Genomic DNA, 20,077 nt, shown 5'->3' on the forward strand with positions numbered 1-20,077 from the left:
GAGATGGTGAGATAAGTTTCTGTTCCAGAAAACTTGCAACTGTTGGCATGTGCTTGAGTGCCAGTGACTCTGTGCTGCCTAAACCAAGTAAGCCTGATTATTCCTCCCCTGCTTTTTAATTGATGCCACTAAAGTTCGTGTAATGCACTAGAAGATTGATCCTAATAATCCTGAAACTACATTAGATTTAGCAAGACACAGAAAGTTAGTTTTTTCTAGTGCTTGGAGTTTATGATAATGGGAAGCGAATTAAATGGTTTTTTGTTTTTTTTTTACATGCATCTAGAATTTCTATGAAAAGCAACTGGCTAATGATGAAAATTCTTTGAAGACAAAGACTTAATGATCTGGATGCATCTTAATGCTTAGTATCCTTTATCAGGTCTTTCAGTTAGCAAGCATGAAAACTCATTACCTGCCTTTTTGAGGATGATATTTGTTTTATTATAGAAGACTAACTAATGCTAATGGTAAGAATAATGAAAGATTTATAAGGGCAGCCTAAGATCAATTTTAAGTTTTAATTGTGGTTCTGATTCTTCTTACTGCCCTCAGTCCTGTTCATCTCCACTAGAGAAACACCTCACCTGAAAAAAAAAAAAACCAACACGTTTTTGGCTTGTAATCTTTAATGGAGAGAAAAAACGTTTCTCTGTGAGGTTTTCCTTGTGAAGGATCTAAATGGCAAGGTAAGAGCAGGAAAAGATGGAGCAGCTTGGGGGTAATTTGTTCTTTCTCAAGTCTAGGCAGGTATCTCTCAGGAGTTTATTGCTGCTTCACATAAATAATATTCTTTGACTGAAATTGTCCTCCTTCCTCAAAGATAGACCAGTCTTCTGTTACCCCTGCTGAGCTTCTGAAGAACTGGATTGCTGCAAAGCTTAAGGGAATCAAAGGAAGCAGCTCTCGAGTATATAGGCTTCTGTAGATTTAGAGAAGGTTCAGAAGGAGAAATAAAGGATGACCTACCCATCTCCTGACTGGAGAAATCTGACTTCATCATCCTAGTTTAGTTCAGGGCTGAAATCCAATTTAGCCAAATGAAAATGCCTTACTTATTTCATGGCTGGATTTTGTATGCTCTCTCATCTCGAGTCTTTTGAATCTCTTCTGCAGTCTTTTCTTATACATTTCATCTTCTATTTTGTCTTTGCAGCTACCTGCTCTCTTGATGTTCCTTAGCATTGGTTCACCAGTTTGGTTGTTCTCTTGTTCTATCCACAGAATTCGAGCATCTGAGCAAAGCCAACAGAGTTTCAATTCTTGGTGCAAAGTCAAAACCCCCTTTATAATTTTCCCTAATTTCCTGTTGGTGTAAAAAGCACAGTATTTTTCAACAGTCGAATTAGGTGTCCTTGTAGGAGTCTGTGAGCCCTCTTGTAATGAAGTTTCCTTTTTAAAAGAAGTGACACAGCAGATGTGTGAGCGAAGGAATCTGGAAGTGTGTCCCTCTGGTGAGTGTGGGGCCAGCAGAGGGCACTTCAGCTTGACAATGAGAATTGTGCTCCGGGCCAGAGCCCGAATCCCTCTAAACTGACGATCTTGGATTAGAAATGGAATTTATTTTTTCTTTAATGCTTGTGAGAACCACTTAGGCAAGGGGTGTTTCCATTGTGGTTGTTGCTTTGTTGGCACTGTCTTCTACAAACTGTTTGTGGCCAAACCCTGCTGTACAGTGGAAGAATTTGGGAACTGAAAGAGAAAAAACATTCCCCATATACTTTAAGGTATGACTTTACTGAGACAAATGATACCTTTGTTGTAACCTTGTATCATCTAAAATTGAACATAATTGTGTATGTTAAAGCCATTCTTGAAAAAACCTTTTCCCCCCACCGTGGTGCTTCTAATTTCTTGTTAGTTGTGATTTGATTTATTCTTTTAATTAAAAAGCAACTGAAATTGGAGAACACTACAACCTATTAACTGATTTTTGCGGATGCTGATGTAAATGACTTAATACCAAATTGCAATTTAGTTCCCCTTTCAACCCAGTGCCAATATTGTTATCTTGTAATGCAATACTAACATATGATTATATCTGCCATTAATGCATTTAACAAATGTAGATGACAAATGTTATGATAAGAAGCTCCTCATGCTCTTTCGTTTGCCTTGGTGTAAATCAGAAGTTACTGCCTTGGATTGAAAAGATTTATTCTTGTGTAAGAGCTTACTGGTGTAAGTGAGGATAGTCAAGCCTGACATGTGGTGATGTACCAAATTATATTACAGGATATTTAAATTCTGTCTCCCACTGTGAACAGCAGGATACCGTTTTTATCCTTCCTGTTGAATGCAGAATCACTTTTCCATTTATAAATTGAGCCTGAACAGAGTGCTCTCGGTATTGGCTGTTCCTCTGTTACTCCACATGCAGAGTATATTAAGACACCTGTTCATCCTTGTAAGGCAAACAACAAACCAAAATACTTTCCTGAAAACAACTTTTTCTGTGATAAGTGGAACTAGTGAAGCTTCACTGCTTGCAGATTTCTGTCCTCCATCCCTGATCCCCTCAGCAGCTCTCCCACCAGAAGGATAACTAGCTGCTCTCTGCTCATATTTCATGTGATCTTTCCCTTGTCCTGTTTGCCCTGTAATGCCAATTCCTGTTTTCCTCTATCCTTTAAATCTTCCTGCAATCCCTTCCACAGGTTCCTCCAGCCCCCATCACATCAGCAGTTCTTCTGCCTGGTCCAGGGTGCCCGGGGTGCTGAGTGGGAGCTGCTCAGCTCAAGTTATTAGTCTCAGATATCTCAGAGGTGATGATAATTCAAGTCCCTTGTTTTACTATCTGACAGATTTTTCTCAGCGCTCAGGGGAATTTAATATCTTCAAGGTGACTGCCCTCTGTTAGATTTCATAGAAATGGATCAAGAGGTATTAAAAGTGTGTCTTTATTCCTTCCACTTTGTTCCAGTGATTGGTCTTTGTTAGATTAACTTTGATTTGTTTTTGCTAAACTGCTGCTCTTTCTCTATCCTGCTTTCTTGTTGCTCCATTGCTCAGTGCAATGGTTACCACCCTTGTAATGATGCTGTTAACTGGACAGAAAGCAAGCACAGATCAGGAAAGAAGTGCTTAGCCCCTTATTATTTTTTAAGGGCATGGATGCAACTTAATAACTTGTAAATCTTGCACCTGAGGACAGTGTGGAATGATTATTTAAGCACACCGAAAAGTGGAAGAGAAATACTGAAAGTTTTCAGCTTCAGTAATAAAAAAAAAAAAAACAGATTGCACAGTTATAGCTTATAAATGATATTTAAATAATAGTGGAATGTACAAGCCTGGAAGGAACTTCTGGAGTCCTACCAATTCCTCCTTCTTTCAGAGTCCTTCTGGAGTTCTAGCTGAGTATGTCCAGTTGGATTTTGAGTATCTCCACAGATGGAGACACCACAACCTCTCTGAGTGACCTGTTCCAGTGTTGGGACACCTGTACTGAGAAGCAGGGTTTATCTGGAATGTTCTGTCTCTCTGTGCCTGTTTCTTCTTGTCCTGTCAGGGGGCTCTGTTCAAGTGTCCCCTCTCTTCAGGTGCCCATGGGGCAGATCTGCCTGAGCCTCCCTTGCAGCTCCAGCTCTCAGCTTCTCCTCATACCTCCTAGTACACAGCAGAGGGGTTGATTCACAAATGGGGCCTGAATGTAGTTTGACCAACATACTAATAAGGAGTAAATGTCGGAGAATAAAGATTGTTACTTGAGAAAAAAACCCCACAGTTCTGAGTAATAGCCTACGTGTGAACATTTGCTTTTCTGGTAAAAGCAGGAAAAGGTGTAAAAATCTGAGAGCTGAGCATCACTGTGTGAGAATACAAGTTGGGTGGCAGCCTGTCCTCAAGCTGGTTTCATGGGGATTCTTTGCAAGTAGCATGATAATGTAGCAAATATTTTAAAATATCTTAAACCCAGCAGATTTCATTAGCCATAGCTACATAAGGTACTATGCTGGAATTTTTTTTTTCCTCATGTTACAAATGGCTAACCATTATGCTTATGAAATTTTGCACTTTGTACATCATCCTTTTTTACATCAGAAGTATTTGTTTTGGATTACTGAACACCTAGGTAGGTGCAGCTCATGGTATTCTTTTATAAACCGAGTATTTTTCAGAAGGTCGTTTGAAATTCCGTGCTTTGAAATTTAGGTACCAGTGGTATTTTCCAGTGGTTTACAACCTAGAGTTGACCTGCTCTTGTAGGTATGGACATTTAAGGTGACCATTTTCATTGTAAAGTGGAAGCTGTTCGAACTTCTTGCCTATTATTAAGTTAGAAAAGCCAGGAGCAATCAGTGTCCTTTTAAGCTCCACTTTATTCAGTGGCTATGTATAGATTCACTGTCTTAGCTTTTAATACTTGAAAATCCTGTCTAAGTGTATTTATGCTCACTTAGGTGCTATCCAGTATTCAGTATTCAAATACCAATGCTCTCCACTGAGGCCTTTAAGCTCACTTGGTGCATTGAGTCTTTTCTGGGTTTTGCAAAAATGAAAGCGTGCACAGTATGTTTTATCAATATGTATTTAATGAAAACACCTGCAGGTTTTAAAATTGTCCTGTTTGCTCAGTGCAGAGTGAGAGAGACAGCTGGGAGCAGAAGAATTACACCAAATCTCCTGCTGGATATCAAGTTTTCTCTTTGTGGTGCTTTCCCAAAGGTATATTAAAAAAAAGCAAATGGCAAACCAACCAACCGAACAAAAAAACAACAAACCCCAAACAACTATCTTGAGAAATACTTCTTTTTTATTAAAAGAGATTTTTGGACTGTAACAGTTACCGTATAAATATACTGAATAGAAATGTTGCAGATGAATAAACTACAGTCAGTAGTTGGATGCTGGTGAAGAATGTGTGTGTGGCTTTTTAGGGACTAATGAACCAATAAAATTATTTCAGTAAATGAGGGACTATTGATAAGCCACAAGCATTTACACATGGCACGTTTTATTGCTGGGTTGTATCAAGGCCCTGAGCTAAGGAGTTGACAGGTCTTGTAAGAGGTGAGGACAATAATTAACAGAAACTACATAGAAAAAGCAAATGTGCCTTTAATCTACAGTTTGTAAAAGAAAGTTGGCTTCAGCCTTATGACAAAAATAACCCTTACCTTAAAGACAACTGGCAAAGCGCTGCTTAATTCTCTTAATATTTGGGACTGCTTACTTTGAAATAATTTTGTAAGGAATATCTGATACATCTGACAGATTTTTTTTTATCATAGTTTTGTTGTTTGGGATTTTTAATTAACCATGCAGGCTCTTGCCTTTTCCACTTTCATAGCTCAGAGATGGTAGGACTTGAAAAATATAATATTAAAATATTTAATGATTTCAAAAGACTTTATTTTTATTTATGTACATAATTCTGTACAAGTAATTACATAAAAAGACCCAGTAAAAAGATGCACAAATTTCTCTAAACTGCTTAATGAGGCCTAATATAAATCTGAATTTCAGATCACATTAGGGTTGTTGTATGCCCTAATTTCAGATGACAGCTCTGGCTTGCCACTCAGTTGGCCTTTTATTTTGTGTCACAAATTAACCAACCGTGAGTTTTTATGCCACTGTTTTATTAGAGCAGTGCTACACTTAAAGATGGGAAATTTTCATTACAGTAGTTATGTTAGAGCACAAGGTACAATGGGGGGAGAGGGGATTAAAGGTAGTTTCCAACCATATTTAGATATTTCAAATATGGATAAATATAGAGGAGTGAAAAATTCCTTCTAGTTTTTCACACTTCCTAACAATACAGTCGAGTGCAAAGTGTGTTTTCTGCTCATTAGGAGCAATGTGTGAGCACCAAGGTGCTGCACTGCTCCTCAGCAGTGGCTGCTGTTAATGGGTGACTAATTGTGTGTGCAGCAGAGAATACAGTCACAGGTCAAGCAGTTCTCCAAAATGTGTGGTGTTTGTGACACTTTGTGAAACAGTGTCTGCAACCTGTGATTGAAGAACAGGGATCCACTAAAATCATCAAAGGGTAAAAAGCAGTGATGAACTTTGCAGGTTTGGGTTTTTTTGTATTTGCTGTTTGCTGAAGGAGATTAGCACCTCATTATGCCCGTTTTTTAGTGCTGTGACTGGATTCTGTGTCTCTGAATCACCCCATCTTGTGGGTCTAAATAAGTTAGGTAATATGTAGACTTTGATGCACTGCTATTCTGGGATTGCATTAATAGCTTGGGGAAAGGTGAAAATATAACTTCTTGTCTTCATTTGCCAGTGCAGAAGGCATTGCATTATCAAAATGAGCTGGTAGTTATCAAGCCAAACAATTCTTTTCTGTCTCTGTCTGGGGGTAGAGAGATGCCAGAAGGAACAAGAGATACAAGCCAGGCTGTCGTGGTTCAGATCGATGGCTGTAAGTGAATTCCTGGGGACAGGACAAGGGACAATCATAACTGAAATGCCACTTAGTCCTTCCCAGGCTCACAGCCCTTTTGGACCTGGGACTTCCAGAGCTGGATGTGGCCCTGGCAGCTTGGGACACCTCAGTGGGGTTCTCTGAGGATCTTTCTTGCCTTTGCTTAAATCCCTGTAAACCTGTGGCCTCCCCAGCACTCCCTAACAAATGTGCATTTGCTGTGTAAAGAACCACCTTTTTTAAGGAGAGGAGAAGAAAGAAAAAAAAGAGTGTTTTGAACCAGAGTACTGCTAGTTCTGTTTGATGTCTCCTGGTTCTTGTGTGAAAAGAGTCAGGAAGGTCAGGATAACATACCTTGCAGCTTTCTCTGTGGTGTCCTTTCCTCTGAGTGGTGGGATTTGGTCAAAGGGATATAAATTCAGTGCCTTGTGGTGTTTGTTGTAGTGCTGTTTTCAGTGCTCTCCCAGGGCAGGAGGAGGAGGAAGCAGTGCTGCCCTGGGGCTTTGGGAGGGGAGGTGGTCACTGATCTGCTGCTTGTTCTCTCCAGGTCTGATCAAAGCACGCTGGGACCTTGACCACTTAATGTAAAGGGATGAATCATGGTATTCTTGTTATTGTGGTGGTCTGGGAAGCTTACAGGAATACATACATGTGCAAGATTACATAAAACCAGAGCATTCTCACCCATGTTTCAATGCACATGCTTTCAGTAACTCACTTTAGCTGCTCTTCATATATAGAGGGGAGTGTGTGTGTGTTTATACATGCACAGACTTGTCTCTGAATGAGAGAGAGACTCTCCTGGCGTAACTTTATTCATCCCTTTTAACGAGACAATATACTGGTTATCTCAGTAAGCCTGTAAATAATAATGATTATCCAAAGACAGTGGTTGGAATTGCAATTACTATTGATTTTTTCATAAAATATTGTTGGAATAGTTCTTCATTTAGTGGAGCGTTAAGCTTTGCTTATATCCAGACCCAATTACACTTGTACTTTAGTGGTGCCCGGTGACAGTGCTGTGAAATGGTTGCAGTTTCCTTCATCCCCCCCTGAAGAATGTTTCCCAATGTTTAAAGCTGCTTCTGGTGCTTCTATGTTAGTATTTAGTGCAATGCAAAGAAGGAAAGACCAGGACTTAATTTTCAGGATGTTCTACAATTCAAGGTTGCAGGCCATAACTGTGCCAGCTGCCTCTCCCAGCAGTGCTAAAGGGCTGACAGGGACAGGTCTCCTCCCTTTCCTGCTGATATTCCATTCACTTTTGGTAGCCCTCATTCCTCTAATCCTTGGGTGAGCTGTGTTTGGCCCAACAGTATAATCCACCTGTTCTGTCCCCTCTCCCCCTGCCCTGATGTTTGCATTTTCCCCCTGAGAAGTGACTGTCCCTTGCTGGCCGGTTCTGGTTACCACGAATGTTCATCTTTGAAGCTTTGCATTTTCACTGGAAGTTTTATTGTTTTCTCAGTTTTATTTTACCCTGTTTAATCAGAAACTGTCAGTGTAAAGCAGTGGTAAATGCAGTCTTAAATTTATTTTCATGCTTACAAGTGAAGCTCCTGATTCATTTGCTCTGGTTATTACTTATGTGGCTCTTTGTTTATATCATTTCAGTGAATCCCTTGGACCTGGTGGAGGCAGATTTTTACCTGTAGTGTTTGTTGGATGTATATACACTAAGACTTTGCACCTTCTAGGAATTGCTCAGGTTTATGCAATGGTTAATGTTTTGGTCAGTTAAGCTACTTGAAAGGAAAATCTAAACCAAAACTCAATATTAAGAGATTGTTTTCTCTTTGGTTGTACAGACTGGGGCCTTACTGGGTCTCTCCAGCTGTGGTGGACACAGCCCAGAATGTTTTGTGCTTGCCCAACACCAGAGTGCCTTTTATGCATCTTACTCAGACATTTTTCTTTCTCCTTCCAACACCTTTTTTTTCCTCTTGAGAAACTAATGAATATTTCACTATTCTCCTGTTCTCATCTCCAGGTTATTGTTAGATGTTTCCTGTTTACCCAACACTTCTTCAGTCCTTAGTTTTGTTTTGTTTGCAAACAAGAAATATTATTTGTAGGTGTTAAACACTGTACCTGTTCTTGAAGAAACAAATAAACTTTCCTTTCAAATTTGTCTTTTTAAATGCACAGGAAACTATTTGGTTTAGCCATTTCTCTTCTAGAGTTTTTTGGGTCTTTTTCTTTCAGGTTCTTCCTCTTGCAGTTTTAGGAACTCCTGATAACCTGAAACAGGGCAGAATCTTTGAAATTTGTTATCCAGGGGTTGTAATCTATGCAAAACACTGTTTTGTAACAGTGCCATGGATGAACCACCCAACATTGGTGGTAAATGATGTTGGTTTTCACTGAGCATAATTTTGCTTTATTGGTGTCAGCTCTCCTGATTCCTGTGCTACAAGAGGCTTCTTCCTGCAGGGATGGTACTACAGCTGGTGCTTGTTAAGCACCAACTTCTACTGTTATTCCATTGTAACAGTCTTAATATCTCTGTGAAATCCTGGTCTCCTTCGTGTTCGGATGACCATACTGCTTCCCTAAAGCTTCTGAGTTCTTCCTTCCTGCTCCTCTGATTACATATTTCAGTAGACATGTCCAAGACTGATATATTTTTGATTTTTACTGCTTTTCTTTTTTATTTGGATTAAGGTTACTGTGTCTCTGAAGATGTGAGCAAAGTTACTTCATTGGTTTATTAGGTTTTGTATTCAGCTGTGATCCACCTGCAACTTTTGTTCTCTGCTTCTTGCAAACAGTGCTATTAGATTTTTGCCATGATTTTTTTTTTTTTGCTGTCTAAGACTGCATTTCCTTCTTATTGAATTTATGCAATATTTCTCTTAAAAATTTAAAGTACTATCTTCAACTATTACTACTATTAACTAGAAAAAATGATTAATTTTTTAAGCTAGAAGCCTGGAAATATGACCATTACAAGTACAGAACTTGCATACTTGAGAAATCTATAATTTCTTATTTTTCATAATTCTATTTCATTTTCTTGTTCTACAGCTGTAATATATTGAAAAACCTTGTGTTTATAATTTCATGGCTGTTAAAAGCTGTATTATTATTATTATTCATTGTCCAGAATTCAGTTAATTTCCATTTGTTAATCTACCACTCTAATATCTTTTGCTGGCTAATGGGAAGAAGAAATATTTTTTTTCTTTCAAGTTTGTCCTAAAGCTTATAAACCTAATTTCCATTATATGTATTGATGTCAGGACGAGGAAAGACATATCTTGAAAGTTTTACTTCTATTTGTCAAGGGTGTTAGGTTTTGATCAATATCACTTTAAGTAATTGGCATCTATGTTAAGTATCAAATAAATATAAATTCTAAATACTCTCTAATTTGTTGGAATGTTTGGTATTTTATAAAGCAGTAATTTATATGTTTCTGGCAGATGATAGCCCTATACATGGAATATAAAAGCTGTATTGAACATACAGAGTGAGTTGACATAAAAGTACTAGATGTCTTTGCTTTCTGAATACCAACTTTTCTTACAAGTAGTCTCTCTGAAAGGATCTATCTGTCTTTATTGAAACATGGGCTAGATTGGATTGCAGTTGTTCAAGCAGCCAAAGAAAAAAGTGGGAGGTGGAGGGAGGAGCAGTGAAAAAAGTCAAGGACTCAGTAGCCAAAACTCAGATGTTTAATTTGAATTTGTCCAGGCCTTTGGGTGAAGTTGCATGATGGTATCTTTTCTCCAGAACCCTTGGTTTATGCAGTATTTTGATCAGAGGTGGTCTAAGAACCGATTAGTCTCGTGAAGCCAAGCAGGGTGGCGTTTGTAAGATCAGTAGTGTGGGTTTGCTGGGGTGGTTTATTTTGCTGCTGGGGTGAAGTCAGTGAAGCAGCAGGGGATCATCTTATATGTGAATGGTTTGTGTTGTCATAAACTGCAGTTCTGCCCTCGGTTGTCAGCACCTGATCAGGACATTGCCAAGTGCTCATTCCTGCCTCAAGTGCACTCACATGGCAGTGCACTGAGTAAAGAACTGATGCAGACTGAAACTCTGGCAGGAAGAGACTAAAGAAATGGGATTATTTTGGTCATGTACCCAGTCAGGTTCATTGGGTAACCACATCAGCTCCTGTCCTGGCTCAGGAGAGGGGGATGTTGCAGAACTAGAAAGGCAGTTGCCCAGGGAAGGAGCTCACTGCCTGTGGTTGCAGTGTTGCCTCCTTACCCTGCACACACAGCTGATGTGTCCCTGCCACTGATGTGCTCACGTGGCTGCAGCCTTGAGGGCTCAGGCAAACTGGAATTGCTGTGTCCCGAATCTGCCTGTATGGTGATGGATTCCTCCATTGAATATGCTGTGGTGTACTTACTTACAAGTGAGTAAATGCTTACTTGTCCCTTGTTTTACTGGGAACCTTGATATGTAAAATTGCTTATCCCTCTCAGCTCGCAGCTGAAGGCACCAGAGCTGCCCTGTAGCACACAAAGTGCTGTGTAATGCTAAGTGCAGGGAAAATTGGGCACATGGTGTTCACAAACAAACACTTTTCCAGTCCTCTCGTGCCAAGATCTCAGCCAATTAAACAGGAATAGCAGCTCTCAGGAGCGGTGAACGTGGAGTGGTTGGTGCTGTGCAGCAGCAGGGGTGAGTCAGGGAGGCTGCCTGGCCTGGGGCCAGCAGTGTCAAAAATGAGCAGGGAATTGATTTAGTGAAGCTCTGTGGGTGAGTACCTTGCACTAAATGATTCACTGACTTAAAAAAGAATAAAAATTAAAAATACTACGAATAAAATACAACATAAAATATGTACCGACCAGGACAAATTGTCTGTGTCATGCAGATTTTGCTGCTCCCTGGCTGTTATAGGCTTGGAGCTGTGATATTCCATTTCTGTCATTACTGTGTGTGTAATCTATAACCTTCATCTAAGAAACACGACTCATTAATTAATCATTACCAAGGGCGAGACATGCAACAGCATCAAGTGTGCCAAATCCTCTCTCAAAGTTTTTAAGTGTCTGACTGCTCGTAGATACCATCTCAGTAGTCCTGGCAGATTACTCAAAAGGACCAGATCTTGCTGCATGTAGCAAATTTATGGATTTTGATATCAGTTATTCCAGTGGCACTCAAAGTAATTTGCAACCTTGCTTTCCATTTATTTAACCCTCTTTGTAGTGGTGCTCGGTGCTTTGCTGCTGTGGGTCTTAACACTGATGAAATAGCCAAAATATGAACCATCTCTCATCAAGAGATGCTGGTAAATTAAGAGGCATTCTGTCAGACTCCAGAAATGCTTAATATCAGTGACAGGCCACTCCATGGGATGTGCCTTCTCTTCTGAGAGATAGTGCACTCCATTTTTATGCTGGTTGTGTAGTATCTGCTGAAATTATTTTTAAAGAATCCAATATTATTTTTAGAGATGTCTGAAAGGAATAACTTCATTCCCTCTGGTTTGCTTCTTCTCTTGCTTGCTTTGGCTTATTTGTAAATGCTGGTAGATGTTTGCAAACACTTCTCACCTGCTCTCTTACAAGAAAGGCACATCAAGTCAAAAAAAACCAGAACTTGTTAAATGGCATTTTTAGTCAGTCTTGGTAACAAGTAGCTTATTGAAAACCCTGCGATGAAACATGAAACCTGTTTTGATTTTTTTCTTTATTAATTTAGTACAAGGATTTTAGAATGGTTTTTTGTTTGGTTTGTTGGTGGTTTTTAATTCAGTTAAAGCTAGACTGTTTCATCTCTCTTTGGACCTCGTAATGGAAAACAGACAAAAGCAAAAACTGAAAACTGGAATTTAACTCTACTGCACTTTCTTTGCAGTGTCAAAGGAGAAAGACCAATCATATGCTTTTACATCTCCTATGAGTTTGAAAAACTCTGTTCTTACTTGAGTCTTCTTTTTCAAGTCATTTTTCCATGATCTGTTGTCTCTTCCCTGCATGTTGCTCCATGGGAAGATGCTATTCCAGCAGCACGGTGGCCAAGGGATGAGTGGGATGGGGGCAGGACCTGTCCCCTCCTGGCTGAGCAGAGCCTGTGCTGTGGCTGAGCCTGAGCAGGAGCACCATGTGCTTCAGTTATTTTGGTATTCAAAGCCAAAATACTTCTCAGTTTTAGCTGTGAGTGGCCACATGTCTTTCTGTTAACCAACAGCTCCCCATGATCAGTTTTAAGAGCCTACGAAAGGTGGCCTTTCCTGAGGATTAAAGATGTTTTTGCATCAGGTGGATTTTTAGCTCTCACAAATTACTTATCCTTCTTCTTGGTAGCTTATCGGTGTCTCTATCTCTGTAACCTGATGCTGCTCTTGAGGATTTTCCTATTCCAAATTCAGCAGTTCCTGAAACTGTGGTATACAAACAGGGAAGGCATAAAGGAATTAACAATTATAAGCAAATACTGTGAATGGCACAGAATTACCAAAGCAGGAGGTGTGTATTAGAAGTGTAATTTGCACTGAGGCATAGGTTGATAGGATTGCACAAAAGAAAGTAAGAATAATAGTGAAAATAAGGAGATTATGAAAGTAAAGGCTGCATTCCAAGCCCTAATTAGTGAGGTTATCTGTATTTCAGCTTTTATATTTGTGCATTAAAAGCACTGGGTTTTTTTTCCCATTGATTCATATTCTTAGAAAATCTTATGCCAGGATTGTGGCCTTAAAGATTTTACATGATACTAATGTACAATGTGTATTGAATTCTTTGTCTTATTTCAATAATTGATGCTTTATGGAAAGCTGTTGGCTTGAAATACAATTGTGCCTATTCATTTCCAGGGAGATAAACCTCCGCAGTTAAGTAGTGCCAGTACATCAAGCTTCTTTTTTAACCAAAAATAAGTACCATTAATTTAAATTCAGTGAAAGAAATGGATAAAGCTAGCAGTGTTAAATGCTCTCAACGTTAAAAGAAAATAGCTTAAAAGTTTCTTGCATAGCAGTGAAAAGCATTAGCTTGTCTTTATAGGTTTTTGTATGTATTTATGAAACATTTGGCTCTGGTATTGGTGGTTAACTTGTCTGTTCCCACCTCCAGCCTGTGGGGATTTTGTATTTTTTTGAGTGGGTGGCTATCAACTATTTGAATATCTTTGGCAGCACAACCAATCACTTCTTCACCATTATTTCTTATTGTTCAGTTTCTGAAGGCAAGGTGTAACCTACATTTTTTTCCAAGTCATCTTACAAGTACTTTTGGCTCTACCTGGATCATTTCAGTGACCAGGTGAAAAATAAATCAGTTGCTAAGGCTGTGGACATGTTAAGTAATATTTGTTTTTCCATAAAATACTTTGGAGGATAATGAAAATGCTGAAGAAAACGTGGGAATCAACAGGTAGTAGAAAGTATTGCATACTGAGAAAGAAAAGAAAAAACTGACAGGGGAAGCAACAGGAGGTCTGGCAAGTGATGACGTCTAAGAGTAATTTAAATTCAACTTTTCATAATAAAGATAACCAGAGTTAAAAATGCCTTGATGCAAAAGTTTTGAAGAATACTGTTCAAGATCATCATGATCACAATTCCATCTTTGGGAATTGTGTAGGGAGGACATGGTCCCTTCTTATTTGCTACTTTTAGCAGCATAAAAATCAAATTGCCAATCTATCAAATCTCATTGCTTGAGTGTTTGCATTTGGGACAGGGAGGAGGAAGGATACATCTAGAAGATGATTTCTTACATCCTAATGTGGGTAGGTTGTGTGGCCCTTTTGTAGTTAAAAACTGAGAGATGAGTACCAAAACACTGTTAAATCTTTGCTTATTACTAGGATTTTACAGCTAATTTTTTTCTGAAAGCTGTACTTTTTTTCTCTCTGACAGATCCTTCTTGCTTTTCATTGCCCACTGCACTAAGAATTCCCTCTCCCCTGATGAGCTAAAGACACCACCCGTAACAACCGGGAAACAGCGTTTGAGACCTCCCCATTCGGTGAGTACTCACAACTTCGGCTTTGTGTGTTGTTTGGCTCAGAGATGTGTTTATATTGTCGACCGAAGTGGTTCCATCTATGCTTGAAAAGTGCCTAGGAAGATCTCTGCAGGAAAGTGGTTTTGTAGAGGAAAGCAATTTGTCTCAGCACTTTTCCTTTACAGAATCTACTTCAGTCTTTTCCAGCCCGACTGAATTACTTCGGAAGGTTTCACTTAGAGAAATATGCTTTTTATTCCTACCTGCCTGGATGCTCATTTGCAGGAGTTGCCCATCCTGACAAATTCAGGATCAAATGAGGATGTTAGGAATTTATTGCTCCTGGCATCAAAGGAAATTTTTCTTCGCTCAAATGGACCTTTTATTCAGATTCTGAACACAACAAAAACTATTTAGTCTGTAGGATTGGCTGCATATCATGAAGTTCTGAATCTGTGTATGCATAATATATGCTGTGCAGAGAGAAGATAAAGAAAGAGAAGAAACTTTTAGATTATCTGTTCTTTTGTGGTGTCTGTAGCTGCTGGTCAGAATGCTCACAAGACACCCTATAATTTAATTACTGTTGTACTTATGCTCTGGGGATTAATGTAATTATATACAGTACCACACTTAGCCCAATGTGTCCAGCAGTGGAAATAGGGTGTCTTGCTTAGAAGTAGCTCGAGTGAAGGAAACAAAACCTTCTGTTGATAGATTCTCATAAGAAAATAAAAAAAAAAATAAATTTAAAATTTTGAGCTTTTTCTTCTCTTGTGGATTTAAATTTTACCAAGTACAATTTTTCTGTGATACACCTGAGAATTCTTATTCAAATAATTTAATTCAGTGGCAGTATTTCTTAGGAGGCTACTCCCAGATTGTGCCTTTTGTTACATTAAACCAACTAGATTTAAAAGATGTCTTTAACATTTTGTATTATTTCACTTGGAAAAATTGTGGGGTCTAGATATGGGAAGCACCAAATTCCGAAGGAATTGTTTCACTTGCACATTGTTCTGCATTGTTTGCAGTGAGTCAGTTGGTTTTTATTCCATATTTTCTACTGGAAGGTTAATTTCTGTCTCCAGGACTGTATTTCTTCAGATTTTAGACCATTAAGATCTATGCTCCATACTTATCAAGTAAATCACTCTAAGAGTTTGAATCTTTAAATTTTCACAATTTATGTAGTGTAAGAAAATTAAAACGAGAAATACTGAAGCACTTCTGGTTAAGTAATTCTTCATACTGAGAGAGAAAATCTGGTGGGATTATGGAGTTTTTTCCATTTATTTTTACTGTTTTACAAGTCTGAGTTTCATGGCAGTTTTCTGCGAGTTCTGTATAATCAGAAATATGAGAGAGAGGATTCCTGAAAATTGTTTTGACTATTATAAATGTATCTATATATTCTCTGTATATGTTATTTGTGTATGCTCTATGTAGGTGTTCATGTGTTTGTTTTAAGGGATCTTCACAGCCCATCTTCAAATAGTTAAAGAACAGACTGACAAGTACATCTCACACAAAATTCCTGGAAGACAAACACTGGGTGATAAAAGATACTGGTCCAGAAGCTCTCACTTTTGCTCTGTATCTCAACAGCAGTTTGTCAGGGAGAGGTTGCAGAAGTAGGTCCTGGGTGAAAATTTCAAAACACCTGATAGCTCAATCTCAAATCCCCTGCTGTGGTCTTGGTTTGTTTGTTTTTGCTGCCTGTTTTTTAAAACAACCCCGAGTGATCTCCCAGGGTCAGACAGCAGGTCAGGAGCAAAGCTGAGTGTGAAACCCAGTGCATAATTCCCTGCAGTAATTAAGGTTGGGAATGTGCCCACTTAAACCTTTCCATCCGGTGGCTAGATCCTGTATATTGCTTATTTGCATTGTGCTGGAAAATGTTGAGGCCTGCAAGGGTTTGCAGGTATAGAAGAAAAAAAATTTTCTTATTGGTTCCTATGGTGTGGCTGTGGGAGTTTACTCTGGATTGGATCTGGGTGAGGCACAGGCTGGAAGCTTTGTGATGTTTGTGAGGAGCAGAACTTTCCTTCCCCAGCCGTGGAGTTCCACCAGTTCCTCCAGCTTAGAGAGGAGTCCTCACAGACCCCTAGGACAGGGGAAGAACAGAAGCACCACAAGATCACATGGAGTATGTTATGGCAATGAATTTGGGGCTTCATTTTGGGGGTTTGGGGAGATGTTCAGTCTTCACATGCCACAGTGAATTTTCCTTAGGTTTGGGGTTGGGAATTTGCCCTGGGCTCTGTTCTGGGTGCTGGTGACGTCTCCTGTTTTCAGCTTGTTGTAGGTGCTGCACTGGACTTCACATTGTTGAGCCAGTACTGTCCATTCTTTATTTCACTCCTCAAACTTGTGTCCCTGTGGATTTGCTGCTGTGGTGAGGAGGTGCTGGTAACTTCCTTTCTGTGTGGTTTGCCCAGCCTTTGAGCAGCGCCTGTTTCTGCCTCTCGATTTGTTCTTCTTTATACAACTGACAGAGACTCACCATCAATTCCCAAACAAATATTGAGACTCATTTCCCTCCAGCATCTTCTGTGTTCCTCAGGGGCCAGGATTGTGACATCAATATTCACCATGTGTTGTTAGGTTTGCTCTTTGTTTTGGGCTTTTATTTATTTTCCTTTCAACAAAGGCTGCTATCATCCCATCGGTGGATCAAAGCCTTTGGAAAGTAACTACCTTAAAGAAAAAGAAAGTTTAACTTCTTGAACAAAGCCTTCCTGGACTTCTCCTCAAGGGAGGATTCAGTTTCTTGACTCTCTGTATCTTGATAGTAAATTCCCTTTTTCTGCAGGAGTGGGAAGAAAACAGCCTCTCAATCATTGCCAGCTTGTGTGCTCTTCTTAGTCCTGGGTCTGGAGGATGCAAATTTTTTTGGCATTTTTAGGGCTGCTTGAATAAAACAGCGTATTCTGTGTGGTTTGTAAACCTTCTGTAAACTTCCATTGGTATGAATAGCCAAAACTACTTGAGAATATTGCTGAAATAGCCCTTTTGTTACTGTCAGACTTGCATGCCTCTACTATGTTTGATTTATTAGTTTGCAATTATTTTGAAAGGGAAGAAAAGTATAGAAAATATGTTTTTCAGTATTTGTATCTTTTATTTCCTAAATAACAAACTCGCAACCAGAATTTGATAAGTAAAATATTAGCACTCAGAAATGGAACCACAAAACCAACATATCTTCTGCTATTGATTTTTCTCCTAAAAAAACTATTTTGGCAGCAAAGGCAAGTTACCATCCTGTTACTTACTTAGAGTAAATGACTCTAAATTATAAACTAACCAATAAATCAGTATTGCTAAAGTATTGTCCTCCCATTCCTCACCCCAAGGCTAAAATCTGCATCCCAAATAAGAAAAAAAATGCACCAGAAAATTGTTTTAATTTTTTTTTCTAAATAGATACAGTAGAATAGACAGTTCCTGGAATTATCAGCATATTTCAGCATGATGAAAGAGAAAGGATATATATGCAATTAAAAGGAATCATTAATGTGATGATTACAGAAGTAGAATTAAGGTGATGTCCATGCTTTTTAGATTATGCCATATCACCAATACTAGTTTTACTAAAGCATATTTTAAAGAAGAAGAGATAATATTTCTGTATGTTTTTGTCCTTGTTTTGGAGTTTAGTAGAATATTAATGGGGTTTAACCTATTTACTTTTAGGAGTGGCTTTATATTTATCAAGATATATGCCCACACATTGGCCTTAGGGAGAGAAATTTATTTGGCAGCATTCTTTAAAACATGAGATTTGATGTGAGGAAATAGATGGAGCACTGTCATTTCTTAAGTCCTGCATGAGCAGATGAGAGATTGAATCTTATTTTGGATAAATTCAGGCCTCTGTCAGATGTATGGAAGATGGGAATAATTCAAGCAGAACAGTAAGTCTCGGGTGATTTGGGAAAAAAAAAAAAGATTACTGTATCTTAAAATATTTTAGTGGACTCTAGGTGAGTATTCAGACTGAGAAAACGTAGTGAGGAAAAACTAACTGTATAAAAATACCAAATTATCATTACATTTCAAGTAAAAATATACTGGCAGAGAGAAATAGATGCCCGAAGTCCTTTTCTTTTTGGCTATTATGTAGCACACAAAGCTGAGTGTTGGCAAATAGATGCTGATAGTATTTGCTATTTCATAAGAACTCTCTTGTAGTTAGGTACAGATTTTACTAACAATATTTTACATTCTGTTCCATGACATTGTCTGTATGCTTCAGTGGGATATGAGCTTTTGTGTGAAAAAGGCTCTATGGGGGGAAAAATACTTAAAAAGAAAACTCATCTTTTGGCTTCTGTGGGAGTGTGGGTCTGTGGGTGAAAGAGTGGAGGGGAAATGCTGGAGATATTCAGACTGGCCTAGGGTGGAAGCTTGAGGGAAATATTGGGATAACTATCTGAATGCTTCTTGAAGTGAGGCTGAAGTGGACAGGTCTTGCCTAGAAACTCTTGAAATGACATTCTGTGCATTCTGTGTCTGTCCTTGGAGAGCCCAAAGAAAAGAGTTATAGCTCATGACAGACGGTGCTCAATGAAATAGCCTGTATGACCTGCCACAAGCACTGAATAAGGGTGTCTGACATGAAGGGAAATGTAGAGTCCTGTCTGTGGTGCTCTCATTAATCTGTCCTTTATTTATGGTTTCGTTCCTTCTTTCCAGTGTTGAAAACTCAGTACTGGCAATTCTAGATTTTTTTTTTTTTGTGCAACTGATTGTGAAATCATAGTGGAAACTTGGTGGGGTTTCAAGAGAAGTTCTGTGTCCCTGAGAATGATGTAGCCCTTCAGGTTTGATGATGAATGCTGGACTGAACTATTTCAGAGCTACCTGGTAAAAAGGTTCACAGTCAGCATCCTTCTTGGAAGAAACCCTCTTTGTGACTGAAGTTGGAGGTAGTGTGAGTCTGTGGGTGTCTGATAAATGTTTTTGGTGGAATAGAGCACACATATGAGGAATGAGTGGATAAAGCTGCGTTTCGGTTCCATTCATTCTAGTCCAGATTGGTGCCTTTGCCTTCATGAACAGCTTATTTTTGTGTATTTAAAGGAAAAGGGAAAAAATATCTTTAGGAGAAGGGAACATTTGTAAATAGATGCTTCCATTCAGGTTTTGCCTTTGCTTTTCGTTGTGCTGTTTCTGTTTCTAGAAGTAGCAGGGACAGACTTGGTTCATTAGGCTTTCAGTGCCTGTTAGAAAACACACTCCAATTCTGAACCAGTCTCGAATCAAATTACAAGTTAACTTTTAGTCAGCAAGCTGGATCTGCCTGGATAGGATCTTCAAAAACCAGGTTTGATAGAAAGAAAACAGAAGAAGTAGATAAGAGCTAAACTGCCACCGCAGTGAGAATCAAAATGTTCAGCACTCACAAGACATGAAGCGCTCCCCCCGTCAGCGCTGTCTGACAGCTGTATGTATTTGCTGCTGAGGCTGGGACATGAATCAGTGACAGTAAACCTGAAGAAAGGCTGGGATGTCATCCTGGAGATGGCTGGTATTGACTGCAGGGAAGGAGACCGGGAGTGAGCAGGACACCTTGCAAGGATAAATCAGTTTTGCGTAATAGGGAGTCCTCCAAGGGCACTAATGATGCAGGAGAAAAACATGTCAGTAGGGCACGGGGGAGGGACAGGATTGTGCTGCACTGTAGCTGTGCTGCAATTCCAGGAGGTCTGTGAGGCAAGGTGATTCATAATCCAAGTATTGTTTGTTCTACACTTTTATTTTCTTTTTCAAT

At 39.1% G+C, this 20,077-nt stretch overlaps 1 protein-coding gene across 6 annotated transcripts in view; it reads left to right on the top strand.

The window, feature by feature from the left end:
- TENM2 (teneurin transmembrane protein 2) overlaps positions 1-20,077 on the top strand; it is a 900,957-nt gene that overhangs the window by 322,000 nt on the left and 558,880 nt on the right. For all 6 annotated transcript variants that reach the window (XM_017825633.1, XM_017825634.1, XM_017825631.1 and 3 more), the window contains one exon: positions 14,211-14,319. The gene's annotated coding sequence lies outside the window, so the exon portion shown is untranslated. The remainder of the gene's footprint in view (positions 1-14,210; positions 14,320-20,077) is intronic.

This window comes from Lepidothrix coronata, unplaced genomic scaffold, assembly GCF_001604755.1.
Source record: "Lepidothrix coronata isolate B3197 unplaced genomic scaffold, Lepidothrix_coronata-1.0 Scaffold121, whole genome shotgun sequence".
In the NCBI taxonomy this organism is placed as follows: domain Eukaryota; kingdom Metazoa; phylum Chordata; class Aves; order Passeriformes; family Pipridae; genus Lepidothrix; species Lepidothrix coronata.